The sequence below is a fragment of the Lichenostomus cassidix genome, chromosome 2 (genome assembly GCF_008360975.1).
Source record: "Lichenostomus cassidix isolate B80296 chromosome 2, HeHo_3.0, whole genome shotgun sequence".
Lineage (NCBI taxonomy): Eukaryota > Metazoa > Chordata > Aves > Passeriformes > Meliphagidae > Lichenostomus > Lichenostomus cassidix.
Window position 1 is genome coordinate 133270186 of NC_139482.1, and position 14196 is coordinate 133284381.

Genomic DNA, 14196 nt, shown 5'->3' on the forward strand with positions numbered 1-14196 from the left:
TTCACGAGCACTTGAGAAAATGTAACCCTGAGACTGATGTCTCCTGCAAAATCTGTGACTTGATAGACTGGATTAAAGTGCCTCTTAGTGTATCCATTCCAAATATTTTGAGAAAAATGATTGCTTTTACATGGATTTGAGACAAGAAAGAGCTTTCAGAAGAAAAACATGAAATAAATTTGGTGAAGTCTAAGGCTTATAGTTTCTTCTCCAAAAACTTTACATTTCAATGTTGATAATGTACTCTTCCATCAGAGTAAAGATTTTGAGAGTTACACTGAAGATATAAGCATGTAGTTATCTAGTTTTCCTATTTTGTTTTAATCTTACATAGAAGTCCACTAGTGACTTCTGGAAAACCCAACTCCAATAGTATGACAATAATAAAAAGAAGGGGAAAAAAGGCAGTTCATTCTTGTGACACAGGCCAAGTGCAGTACTTACAGGTGGTGTTGTAACTTGGGACTATGAACTCTAGGCTGTTAAGTGTTGTGCAAAGCCATGTGTTTGATTTGACAAGACATTTGCATAGTACTTTCTTGGAGGTTTCACTCTTACAAAAGAAAGTATCTGAATCTCCAGCAGATCACTGCACTTCCAGTACATATCTTGTTTCTCTCTACCTGGCCTACCTGCAACATATAGGTATTCAGCTTTTACCATTACATATGGTCCTTTGCATCCCAGAGGAATGGTTGTGGAGAACCCTTGGTGGTTTTTTACTGGACACCAAGATAATGATGTGTACTGCAGAGGGGACTCTGCATGCCTGTAGTAATGACCTACAGACCTCATGACTGACCATTCCTTTTTCCTGCATCAAGGCGACTCAAGAGATACTACCAAAACTTTCCAGTTAAAATGAGCTGGGATTTTTTCATGGTGTGTTTTGTTTGCTTGTGGGTTTGTTCACTTTCATTCAGACCATGTATCTTGTACTCTTGGCAAAAAGATCTTTTTCCCTGAAGAGATTGAGTGAAGTATTGTACCAATAGATGCCAAAAGATGTCTCTCCAACTCTTGTATTTAGTCTTGGAAGAGCATCAATTTCCTTCTTAAATTTTGGCTAGTAAAATTAGGCACGTACAAAGATCCTTCCCTGCTCATTTTTAATTTCAGCAAATTGAGCTATTAAAATAAAAATAAAACTTCCTTCAACATCCTTGCATTGATTAGACTTTTTATAATCAGGTGGTGTTATAAACCTCTAGCAGCAGCAGGAATACCATCACTGGTGAATAGAGGAACCCTCATTTAAGCTGTAGAACAGGCACAAGTGTTTGTATTAAAGATCTGTAATTCCCATGTTTAGCCTTCTTCTGGGAGGAGTTAGATACCATGCAAAGTTTTCTTGGAACATAGTTTCAAATGCGAAATTAAATATCTTATTTTTTATTAATAAACTATTTGATATGAGTAGCCTTATGGGGTGTTCATTCCAACAGCCTGTGTGGTCTGAGAGATGTTTTTCTGTACTTGAAGGATCATATTAATGCTCAGCTTTAGCTCTTGGTGTCTAATCTGCTACCTTCTTAATCATAAATTTAATATGTACACATGCCAGATTTTGAACCTGGGACACTGGGCATGAGTATGAGTTGTGAGAGGAGTGGCTGGAGAGCTGCCCTGCACAGAGGGATCTGGGGATGTTGGATCTGGAGCAGCAGATCAATGGGAGTTAGCAGTGTGCCCTGGCAGCCCAGTGGGCAAACTGCATCCTGGGGTGCATCAAACACAACAGGACCAGCTGGGCGAAAGAAGAGATTATCCCACTGTATTTGGTGTTGATGTGGCCTCATCTTGAGCACTGAGCTCAGCTCTCTGCCCCACCATTTAAGAAGGATGTGCAGGCTGGAGGAGGACACCACAGCTGGTGAAAGGGCTGGAAGTCACTGTCCTGTCAGGAGTGGCTGAGGATTTTGGGGCTTATCTGGTTTAGTGAAGAGGAGGCTGAAAGGTGACCTTGTTGTTCTCGACAGCTTTCTGAGAAGGGGAAGGGAAGAGGGAGGTTCTGAGCTCTTATCAATGTTATCCAATGGCAGGATGTGTGAGTAAGGTTCAAAGCTGCACCAGGGAAGGTTCAGACTACACGTTAGGAAGTATTTCTTTACTAGGAGGGTGGTGAAACACTGGAACAGAGTTCCTAGAGAGTCGAGTGATGCCACACACCTGTCAATATTTTAGAGGCATTTAGATAATGCCCTTAACAACATGCTTTAACTTTTGGTCAGCCCTGAATTGGTCAGGCAGTTGGACTAGATGATTGCTGCAGGTCCCTGCCAGCTGAAGTATTCTATTCTGAAGTATTTTCTGACTTGTTATTCACATTATCATGGCTTAACCCCAGCTGGCAACCAAGCCCCACACTGCCCGTCACTCACTCCTCCTGTGGTGAGATGGGGGAGACCTGGATGAGAAAAAGCAAGAAAACTCATGGATTGAGGTAAAGACAGTTTAAGACGTAAAACAAAAGCCACCTGTGCAAGCAAAGCAAATGAACAATGCTCTCAGGCACATGGCGTGACTCTTGGGGACGGTGCTGTGCAGGGCCAGGAGTTGGACTCGATGATCCCTTCCAACTCAACATATTCTATGATTCTGTGATCTGTTCCTTGTACCAATGCTTATAAAGCTGCTAAAGAAATAGAAGTATGACATAGGTGCCTATTCAGAGATTTGGCAAACATGTAGGAGCTCAGGATTGTGTAAGACCTTTCTTTAGTTGTCTTTCTCATCAAAGGCTACATTGCTGTTGGAGAGTATGAGATTCTGGCAGTGTAGATCTGACTTTTTTCTTCTTTTTTTTTTGGCAGGGGGAGGGCAGTAGAGGAGGTAAACCAAAGGCTGCAAGAGTTAAGAGACAAAAGGCAACATTTCAAGAAAATACAGAAATATCTTGCATTTTAGGTGGTTTTCAGAGCTTATCTGAAGCTGTAAGGGATGGGAAAATCATTTTAATCTCTTATGCTTTAAGTTGGTTTGTCCTTACCAGCTCTCAGTTCGAGGACAGCAGAGATTAACAGCAGTGCAGTATTTCCTGTACTTCTACATGACAGTGAGCAGGGTGATGGTGGTAAAACATGCTGTATTCAGACTACCTGTTCTAGCTTTAATGTCAAAGATACTTTGGCCCCATAGATGGTTGATGGACTAGGTATTTTGTTGTTTTTATTTATTAGTCAAACTTTAACTCATATGAGTTTAATGGTTTCTACACTAAGATATATAGGAAGCTGGCTGAAGCAATCACATTCATAAATTCTTTTTGAGAAATGTGATATATTGCTGACTTCCAAGAATTTACAAAATATGAGACAGGGAATGATTAGCTGTGTAGAAAAAGAACACTAGAAAAAAATCCTGAGAGAAGAACAGCAAACTGGATATTAGCTACTGATACAGACTGATGAAGAAAAGAAAAAAAACCAAAATGGGATGTAGAACCAGCTTTGCCATGTGCAAGATAGTAAATAATTCTTATTTTACTCAGTTTGCATTGAATTCCATTTCCAGTTTTGGGCATCCACAGTTTAAAATATGAATAAGGGCGATCAGAAATGTGAAAAACATAATGTTTAATAGAAATTGAATTTTAAGTGGATGTTTTGCCTAAAGAAGAGGCCCACTGGGGAGACATGGGCAAAACACTCCAATATGTGAAGTGCTTTTGTGAGAAAGAGAGTAAAGAATTGTTCTCTGTGTCTGCTGGGAAAGTAATGAATAGCAAGCTTGAGTTGTGGCAAAGAATGCTGTTTACAGGAACAAATATCTAATGTTTAGAATCACAAAGAATTTCAGGTTGTACAATCTCCATTGAGGTTTTTAAGAACAGGTTATAGTTAGGCCGATATATATTAGAAATGGCTTAAATACATCATATCTTGCTTTGGGCAAATATTACAAAATAAGTAGTCTCCTGATAACTTTTAGCTGTTTAGCACTCTTCTGTGTTCACTAAATTTCTGACACCCTTGTGATCTACTGATTCTTTGTTCCACCTGTCTGCCAAATAGAGCCTTAGCCTAGTTGAGCATGTCCTTGGCTAGTCTGAGTTTTGGATAAATATTTTTTTTTCTCCTCTGGTTTTTGCAGGCTTTGTAAAATAAATTAATCTATCTTCTAAGAATAGTATCTTCTGTGAGAGTTAACCTTGTAACTTCTGCTTGGAAAGAAAAGCAGTAGAACTTGGTTTGTTGATCTTTAGGAGTGGAAAGTTAGAACTGTGGCTGCAGCCAATGTTCTTCAGGATAATACTGGTAGAGAGAAATTTGTGAGGAGTCACCTTTAGGGGCCACAGTCACATGTGAGCCTTTTGTGTTATGATAAACCCACCTTAGCTACAGCTGTGCCAGGTGGGGTGAAAGCTGCACAGTGCCAAGATGTGGAATAATTTAGTTATATACCGAACTGAAAGGGTAAGCTTTGATCTAAAAGACCTGTTTACTAGTTCTTACAGATCTGGCCCAAAATCTTGGTCTGAGAGTGGCACAGGCTGTAGGCAGCAGCACTCTTGGATCTGATTCTAGCTGAGAACTTCACTGTATAGCTTTCATCTTCAAGAGGAGAAGAAGTAGAAAGCAGCAAAACTGGATCTATATAATTGGTGAAAGGAAAATAAGTTACTGTAAATATTTTATATTGTCATTTCTGTATTTGTGACTTTCAAAAGATAGAATGCAAACCATTAATGTAATTAAATGAATTGCAGTGAGACAACCACAGTGATTATGAATGAAAGGGATATTTGGGAGTTGACATAGGAATAAATAGATAGATTTGGCAGCTGATTAGGGGAGACTTAGTAAGTGAACTGAGAAGAGCTTTATTTAATACAGCTAAGAAAACCTGTATTATCATATCTTGGGGTATAGTCTTCAACCAGCTAATGACTAAGCACAAATACTTTTCACACTGTATTGAATAGATGTCATTCTTTTTTTATTTCCTTCTTTTTTAATAACAAGCTAAATTAAATGAAAGTGTTTGAGTGCCTATTTAATAAGAAATTGATGTAGTGAAGTCACTATTTCTGTACAGTTAAGTGTCATCTTTAATTTAGGTATAAATAATTATCACTAGTTAAAATGAAAGTTATTATCATAGCATTAGTTTAAAAGTCAAAATTTAGAGAACAGAATCTGTGTATTCCTAAGATGAATCTATTACTGTTGTTGTCTCTAGCATCTGTAATCAGGTACAGAAAAACCTGTTATGCCTGTTTTTGTGATTATAGCTAATAAACTCATGTGCTTGACGTATTCTTTTTTGTCTGTCTGAGTTGTACTCACTCTACTCTCTTGAATTAGTTCAGATAATTACAGCCAGAGCTCATCTCCATTTCTCCATCCTCTACAAGTTTCTAGCTTTGGTTTGGCTGACTAGAGACTCAGGTCCATATAGTTCGGTTCCCTGCTGTTGATCACATTTAGCTGACATTATTTTATTCTGAGGAGAGAGGACGTTTATCTGTTAAAAAACACAATGCTTGTGAAATACTGAACATAGCTTACAGTGCCACTACATTTTGTAATAGGACAAAAGTGTACAGAAAAGAGAGCAGTTCTTCAGCTTTGGTCCCAGGAATTGTCTTATCTCTACATCTTTATTTATGTGGAATGACTTATGATCCCTGCAGTCCTCCCTCTGCTGCTGCAAATTATATAACCATGTTGTATTTTGTCTGCAGCATTAGCAAATGATATATGGAAATCTGATACAGTTTCTCAAATGGCTTGTAATCAGACAGAAGCAAAACTGGGTTTATGTGGCAAGGATTTGGTAGTGGAGAAGTTGCAGGGGGGGCTTCTCTGAGATGCCATCAGGATCCATCCCAGTGTCTCACAGAGCTAGTTCCAGATTTTCCAAGGTGAACCTGCTGCTGTGCAAAGCTGAGCCCATCAATGATGCTGGTGGTGCCACTGTAATGACAATTATAAGAGAGGGTAAAAAAGGCTGTGTGGCAGCTGTGAGAGAGGAGTGAGGGGAAAACGAGAGGAACAAACTGCTGACACCAAGATGAAGAAGGAGGGGGAGGAGGTGGTTCAGGTGTCAGAGCAGAGATTCACCAGAGGAAAGTAATTTGCCCTTCCTCAGCCCATGGGGAGCCGTGGTGCAGCAGATATCCAGTCTGCAGCCAGTGGAGAGCCCATGCCACAGCAGAGGCAGGAGCTCTGAAGGAGGCTGAGCCCACAGACAGCCCGTGGAGAGGAGCCCATGCTGGCACAGGTCTTCTGGCAGGAGCTGTGATCCTGCAGGGCACCTGTGCTGGAGCAGTCCATTCCTGAAGGACTGTACCCCGTGGACAGGACCCACTTTGGGGCAGTTCATGGAGGACTGGTTCCCGTGGGAGGAACCTCCCACTGCAGCAGGAGCAGCTGAGATGAAGTGTTTTTGGGTGACCACAACCCCTATTCCTCATCCCCCTGTGGTGCCTGACAGGGGAGGTAGATGTCAGGAGTGAAGTTGAGCCTGGAAAGAAGGGAGGGGTGGGAGAAACATTATCAGGCTTTATAAATCTTTGTAAATAAAGAAAAATAATGAAAACTTCGTCAGTCCTGGCTACTGCCTCTGAGCCTTCTCTGTATTCATGCTGTTTTCTGCACATCCACTGCTTAATTAATAATAAATAATTGATGGTCCAGCAATTGTGCCTAGAGAAGGATAAGCAGTCTTTAGCAGTCTTCTCTCCTCCCCCCATCTTAGATTTCCAAGGAGCTTAGATTTTAAGATGACCTAAAGGATGTAGAGGAATGTCTCTTTATTTTGAACTCATAGGAAAGGAAGCTCTTTGTGCTACTACGAGGGTGAAGGAGGGTAAAATACCTGGGGCAAATGGTTGTTTATTTTTTTCTGTGTTTTTCTGATTTAAAAATCAATAAATTTCTTCAGCGTGCTCACAGAGAGCATGCAAAGAATTTTTTTCTTTCCTATTACAGTAGTTAGGATTTATCTTGAATTGCCTACAGGCAGAGTGGATGATCTAACAGGGGATGAGTGATAGAGCACAGCTACATCACCACACTGAATATACTGTGTGCATGTAGTGGCAGAAGCTACACTTAGCTATGACACCACAAAGATACATATATGGTGTTTTTAAATGTAGGAAAAGAAAAGAAAAGAAAAGAAAGAAAGGAATCAAAAATTAAATATATTCTGAGGCATTGTGATAGTATTTTAAAGAAAGAAAGGTGAGGGTTTAAAAACAAGGGATGAAAGAAGTATTATCAGATGAGGTCGTGCAAATTGTCACTGGGATAATCAGACGTAATTCTTTTTTGTTGTTTTAAAACCAGAAATATTTAACCTCATTTTGGAAGAAAAACATCTGTCATGGAAACTGTGTGATTCAAATGAAAAGCATATAGCAGTAATAATGTAATTAATTTTTAAAGAAAAAACTGGAAGTGTAAGAAGATTAAATTAACAGGATTACAAATGTAATCATAACAGACAATAGTGTTAGATCTTTAGTATCTATGTGGTTGCTGTAAAAGGCTGCTGACAGATGAAATAATAATCAAAATTAAATATATGAAGTTAATTTCTGTATTTCTAAAATGCTTTTCCTTCAGATATCAGAAAAAATATAAATGACAAAATACAGAATTAATACAATGGACAGTCTTGGCTGCCCTCATGATTTGCAGTAGTAAGATAATTTATTTAATGATTCTGAACTGACCTTTGATCAACAACAAGTGGCAGGTTTACTTACAATTCTTACTGCATAAGAATTGCTCTTAAGAATTTAATTTACATTTCAGATAAATCAGTTTACATTAGTAACTACATTTCCTTCAAGAATTAGAGCAATTAAACAAAACAGACCAAAAAATCAAGCTTGATTACATGGAGAATAAGTATGTTGTGTTTTTTGCAGAGTTTGGGTGAGTTTTTTCTTCTAATTTTGTAATGGTTGTACAATACACTGAAAAAGCTGAAATAAGAGCTTATGGCCAGAAGTAATCAATCTCACTGTTTGTATCCACAGACCATTACATTTCTTCTGGTTAATCCTGTATGATCTCTTTGACTAGACATAGCTGGTTTTTTGAAGCACAGTATCTTCCTGAAAGAAGATATTGTGCTTCCACCTAAGCATCCTATTATACTGCAAAGGACTACTTGCTGTAAAACCATTTTTCGCATTGTTCTGTGCCTTAAGTTTTTTTACACTGCTGTGTAAAGAACTTAAAAATTCATGTGACATTTTCTTGCTTTGTCTGTTTCTCTGTATCTGCGTATCACTCATCTTTTCCCCCAAGCAGTTCAGAACGTTAGATTAAAGTAGTCTCTGCAGTTCCCCAGTATCTAAGAGGACAGACATCTACAGGAGAAATCCAATGTTTTCAAGTCAGAGGCCAGGAGAAAAGCACTGACCTACCTACCAAACGTTCTGCTCTAGGTGATCTTATCCTTTTCGTCTGAGGGTATTTTTTTTCCATGTCTTGGTATCTCAAAGGGTGTTGGCAACTTTATCAGAATGTTTGTTCCTAAGCATCAGCAAGTCAGTAACTTCTAATAAGGGATGGTATTTTGATAAGATGTGCTATATTATTGAGACACACTGAATGGAAAGATTATGTGTTTTTATCTCTGATGGCATTTGGTGGAATTACTCAAAAGGTCTCCAATGTATGAAAGTACAGTTTAGTTCATAAATGTAATATGGTTTAGTGGGTGATCTAGCTACAAATTGGCAAGAGTTAAAGTAGTATTGAAGTCTTTTGGAGAGGCCTGTCTACACAGAGGTCTTTGGGGTATGAGCAAAAAGAATTCAGAGCAATATATTTCTTAAATATCATATGAACTCTTCACACTTCTGAAATTTGAATAATGTTTAAGAATCTTAGATTCTTTTACATTATTAGTAATGTTGGGTTGGTTTTGTTGGGATTTTTTCTTTGGTTTTTTAATTTATTATGATTAGTGAAGTACAGGTTTTGGTAAATGGAGATTTTTTTTCCACTGAGTGATGACTTTTCTACAAGGACAGATTTAGGAATATTTCTAGTTAATTTCATGCTTTACTTGTGTTTATTTGTTTCTCAGGAGTCTTTTTGCCAGAGATTGCCTGAATTAACTGATTGCCAAGCCTTTCTTAGATTTTTTCTTTCGTTTTTACAGCAAGCATGACACTAATGTCAAAAGTTAGCACACAATTTCTTTAATGTGGCAGTACATCAAAGCTTTCCTGAAGTGCAAAAATTGTTTCATTCCCATTAGCTCTGATTGTCACTTTATCATACTCTAACTTAAGTAAGCATGACCGTGTTCATTTTTAGTTGCTTAAGTACTGAACTAGTGTTCTCTCTCTCTTTTCTGTTTTTTACATTTTATTTCTTCACTTGTTTGCTTCTGCAAAGAAACTTTTGAATGGTGATGCTGCTAATAAGCTTCTTACATATTCTAGGTGTCCTCACTGATATGAGTACTGAGTCATGTTCTTTCCATTCTTTGGGTTATTCCTTTTGAACTGGTAAAATTCTATGTATAGTTGTTGGGGTTTTTTATTATTTCAAAGGTAACAGATCTCAAAATCTTTGGCTTCCATTGCTGTTTTTGATTCAGTATTTCCTGTTGCCTGTAGAAAATATTATGTTCTGCTCTTAATTTTCAGGACTTTCTGTTCATAGCAATGTTTCATTTTTCAGATTTTTTCTCATCTGCTTATTGCCCCTCCTGGCTTTCAGTATTTTTCAAATTCAACTAACTCAGGCTTATATCTGGATATATTTTGTTCCTCTTTGCTGCTTTTAGCCCTCAGAGGAATTTAATGCAATTTGTTTTTCTAACCTTTCAGAGCAGAAATTTTACAGTTTTCTTCTTGCTGTTTCCTTCAAGCAGAAAACAATCTGTTATCCTGTACTCATGTTTGTACCAGCATTATATTTTAATTATCCCAGCTTCCGCCATAAATTCACATCCTCTTCCACATTTTTCCTTCTTTATACATAGGCTTATAGGATCACAGGATAACTCAAGTTGGAGGGGACCTCAGAAGAACTCTAGTCTGTCCTCCTGCTCAAAGCAAGGTCAGCTGTGAGATCAGTCCAGGTTGTTCAGAGCTTTATTCAGAAGGGTTTTGAGACACTTGCATGAGCGAGGCTGCACAACCTCTCTGGGCCATGAGGTTCAGGGCTCACCTGAACTTGCTCTAGTTTGTCAGTGCCCTTCTTGCATCAAGGGCAGGCTGCAGCACTGGATGCAGTATTTCAGGAAGGGTCTGATGATTTTTTAATAAAGCAGTGTGATCCCTCCCCTCTGTCTGCTGGCCATGTTCCTGCTAATAAAGCCTGGAATGCTGTTTACCGTGTCCCTGCTGGGACATGCTGCTGACTCATGCTCAGTTTGCTGCCCTTCAGCCAGGCAGTGCCCAGCCTATGCCATTATAAGGGTTTCTCTCTTCCTAAATACAGACTTTGTATTTGTCCTTGCTGAATTACGTGAGATCCCTGTCAGTTCATGCTTCCAGCCTGTCCAGCTTTCCCTGGGTGGCAACCTTGCCCCTAAGCATATCAACTGGTCTCCTCTAATTTGGTGCCATCTGCAAGCTGGATGGTTGTGCATTCCATTGACTCCTCCAGGTCTTCAATAAAGGTCTTATGGTGTAATTCTGTATGAACATTTACTTTGACATATTTTTTGCTATAATACAATTGTTTCCTAACAGAAAGTATTTTTTTTGTTCTTGATCCTTGTGTTCAGATTTGCATGGCTTTAAGCAGTCAGTGTGAATCTCAGTAAATCATGCTTAAATCTATCTGGTACAAATTAAAAGGTTCACTGAGATTTTGTGCCAGTTTTAGTGGCATCTTTAGGACATTTTAGAAATCAATATTGCTGTTAAGAAATTTCTCATTTTGGAAGTAGTAGCTTTCAGAATTTATCTCCAAGCAGATAAATGATTTTTTGCATCAGCTTCAGTGCAAAGTGACTGTTTACAAGTGAGGTTGGTTCTCCGAGGGCTGTTATGCCACTTTGCCCTGAGAACAGCACTTTCCACCAGAGAGGGAGCAGGTTCAGCTGAAAGGCAGCAGCTGACACAAGCTGACACACAGTTACCCTCACTAAGCCAGTGACATGCTATGTGAAACATTTCTGTGCAAAACCAAAAACTTTCAGTGCAAAGGAAAAAATTCCAAAGTCCGAATTAAGGTTTTGTTTAATGTATTTGGTTACTGTATCAGTCCTTTAATTTTTTTTTTCCAAAAAAGGATATGGTCGTGCCTGGAGGAAATGAAAGGTGATGAAACCAGCAAAGTTTTTGCTGAGATAGGTGGCAGTGCTGCATTAATGGCTGAGCTTGATTTTAAAGGTTTTTTCCAACCTAAACAATTCTGTGATTCTGTATCCAATGCCTTACTCTTCCTACTTCTACACCAGTCACCTTCAAGGGAACTTGCCTCAGCTACTCATCAGTTTTCTACCTGTTGGTTTCCCCTCAAATAGCTTGTCCTGTTTCCTGAGAACTGCATATCTTATATCAATCCCTAATATTTTTATTTATATTCAAAAAGAGACAGAAAGCATCAGTGCCCTTCAGTTAAAGTTCTTGCAATCATAAAGGCAGTCCTACCTACTACTGTAAGATGCTTATGAATGATATTCTTTGGTGGAAATAGAAATGATCATCAATTGATTGAATAAGCTGGGCTTAAAACTTTCAATGTCAAAGTTCCCCTGATGCTCCCGGAATCATAAGCAACTGTGCTGTTTTCAAATTTGGGAGCTGGACTTCTAGGCCAAAACATAATTTCTTCTGGAAATTAAATTCTTGAGCTTGAACATTGTTATTTCTAATACAAAAGGAAATCCTGACTCAGATCTCTGTAGCACATTTACACATTTAGGCTCCACATTGTATAATCAGCTGTTTGAATGGCGTGAGACACTTAATATGTGCACTGGGGCAGAGGCTGAATTGCAATCCTTAATCTCATCCATGTTTCATCTCTGAGCTGCATATCTGACAGTGTAGGCATAGCTTCTGGTCAGCCTGACTGTCATAAATAGGGAACTGGACTGTGACTTCTCAAGACATGCAGGGTATGTGCATGTCCCAAACCTGTTGATTTTCAATTGGAGTGGACACTTGGCCTACTCAAAGCCTTTAGAAATTCCCAATGAAGACAAGTAACTGGAAGCATGCATTTGTTATGCTCCCAGTGTAGAGGGACTGGTGTTACTAAGTGGCAGGGAGAATAATTGCATGGGAAGGAAAATGTACTTCAGGCTGATGACACTTGTGCTGCTTGCCCAGCTGCAAGGCTGTGATTTGGGAACAAGAGGGCATGGAGAGGAAGAGGGAGGTTCCCTTCAACTCATTGCAGCTGTACAAGTGAAGGAGACACACTGAAACAAACAAAAGAAAACCCACTACACAAACAAAAAAAGAAAAAGCTTTAAGAGCGGCTGGTAAATTGAGAGAAAAATGTCACTTTCCTAACCCATAATGAAATACAGTGCAGTGAAAATGCTGCTTCTTCATCTGGAAGTAACAAGATGTTTTACCTGGTGTCATTTGATCTGATCTGACATGGAGATGTGAAGTCCCCCTGAGCATCTTACAAATTTAGAAGGGAGTTTGTAGACAAAAATTCTCCTGCCAGTAAGATCATGTAATAACAGCATCTTCCTTATGGACAAAATGTTTGTATTTAGATAGCACATTTACATTTAACAAATCAACTAAACTGGTGTAGAATAATTGAATTGTAAACTATTTTTTGCTTTAAACTGAACATTTGAGAATAGAGCAGAAAGGTTTTGTTAGCATCAATATTATACATTGTGAGGGCAGTGGGTGTATGCAATGGCATTCACAAGGGAAGTGAACCAAGATAGGGGCTGCTGCATTCCTTTGGGAAGAACCTGGTGGAAGAGGCTTCAAGCTGGAAGGGCTGGCACATGACTGCTCTTTCCAGTTGCTACTTAGCTGCTCCTTAGGCAATGATGCACCAGAATGCTGTGAACGGGTGTTGCAAAAAGGGACTTGATTTGTGGAGCAGGGAGGATGCAGGGCACCCAGAGCACTGCCTGGGCTTCTCCTTATGGTTTCTCTTCCCAGTTTGTGCAGCATTTTGAGTCTCTGCTTTCAGTTCTGCTGGGAGCTGCTGCTGGCTACTGCAGGGAAGGGCTGATTGCTGGTCTGGAGGGCTAAGCTCCTGGGCAGCAGCGGTGTCCACCTTGCCACAGCTATTAGCACAGCAGGGACACTCAGCATCTCTGCTCCAACCTGCCTGCAGTGGTGTGCAGGGATGCTCTCAGCACCCCACAGGGCATGTTCTCTGCCACAGGCTGGTGCTAATGTCCTTTGCATGTTGGAGGTCTTGACTCAGATGGCAGTCAAGGGAGGCTACTGCTGGCCTGTGTGGGGCTGCAGAGCCCCAGGGGCCTCTCCTGGTGACCTGCACACTGAGTGAGGCACTGACTGCCTGGGGAAGGAGCTGCTGGAGGGCGATGCTGCTATTCAGGGGGACCTGAGCAGGCTGAAGAAAGGAGCTGACAGGAATCTTATGAAGTTCAACAAAAGCATATGCAAGGTCTTGCCAATGGGGTGGAATAACTTTGCCTAAAATGATGGTCTGGGAACTAAATGCCTGGGAGGCAGTGGTACAGAAAGGGATCTGAGGGGTCTGGTGGACAGCAATTTGCATATGAACCAGCAGTGTGCTCTTACAGCAAAGACAATCACTTGTTTTCCTTGGCTGCATGGGCAAAAATTCAGCCAGCAGGTCAGGGAAAGATCTTTGCCCTCTACTTGGCTTTTGTGAGACTGACTGTGGAGCGCTCTGTCCAGTTTTGGGCTCCCAGAACAAGAAGGATGTCAGCTTATGGAGACCAAATGAGGTGACCAAGGGATGTAGCAAATGGCATTCAGCACAAGGCTGAGAGAACTGAATCAACTGGGGCTCAGAAGAGATGGCCAAGAGACCACCTTAGTGCTGTCATCAAGTACCTGAGTGGAAGGTGTAGAGGAGATGGGTACAGATTTTTCCTGGAGGTATATAGATATGATAAGAGGCAGTGGACACAAGGCGAAAAATGGAAAATTCTGATTGGGTGTTAGGAAAAATGTTTTTACTGTGGTGTTGATGAAGTACTGGAACTGATTTCCAAAAGAGATTGTGGATGTGTTCAAGACTCAAGTGGACGTATCCCTGGGCAACCTGATCTAATTATACCTGCTTT

The 14196-nt window shown here is 39.9% G+C and overlaps 1 protein-coding gene across 4 annotated transcripts in view; it reads left to right on the plus strand.

The window, feature by feature from the left end:
- OXR1 (oxidation resistance 1) overlaps nucleotides 1–14196 on the plus strand; it is a 260480-nt gene that overhangs the window by 22513 nt on the left and 223771 nt on the right. The gene's annotated exons all lie outside the window — the stretch shown is intronic.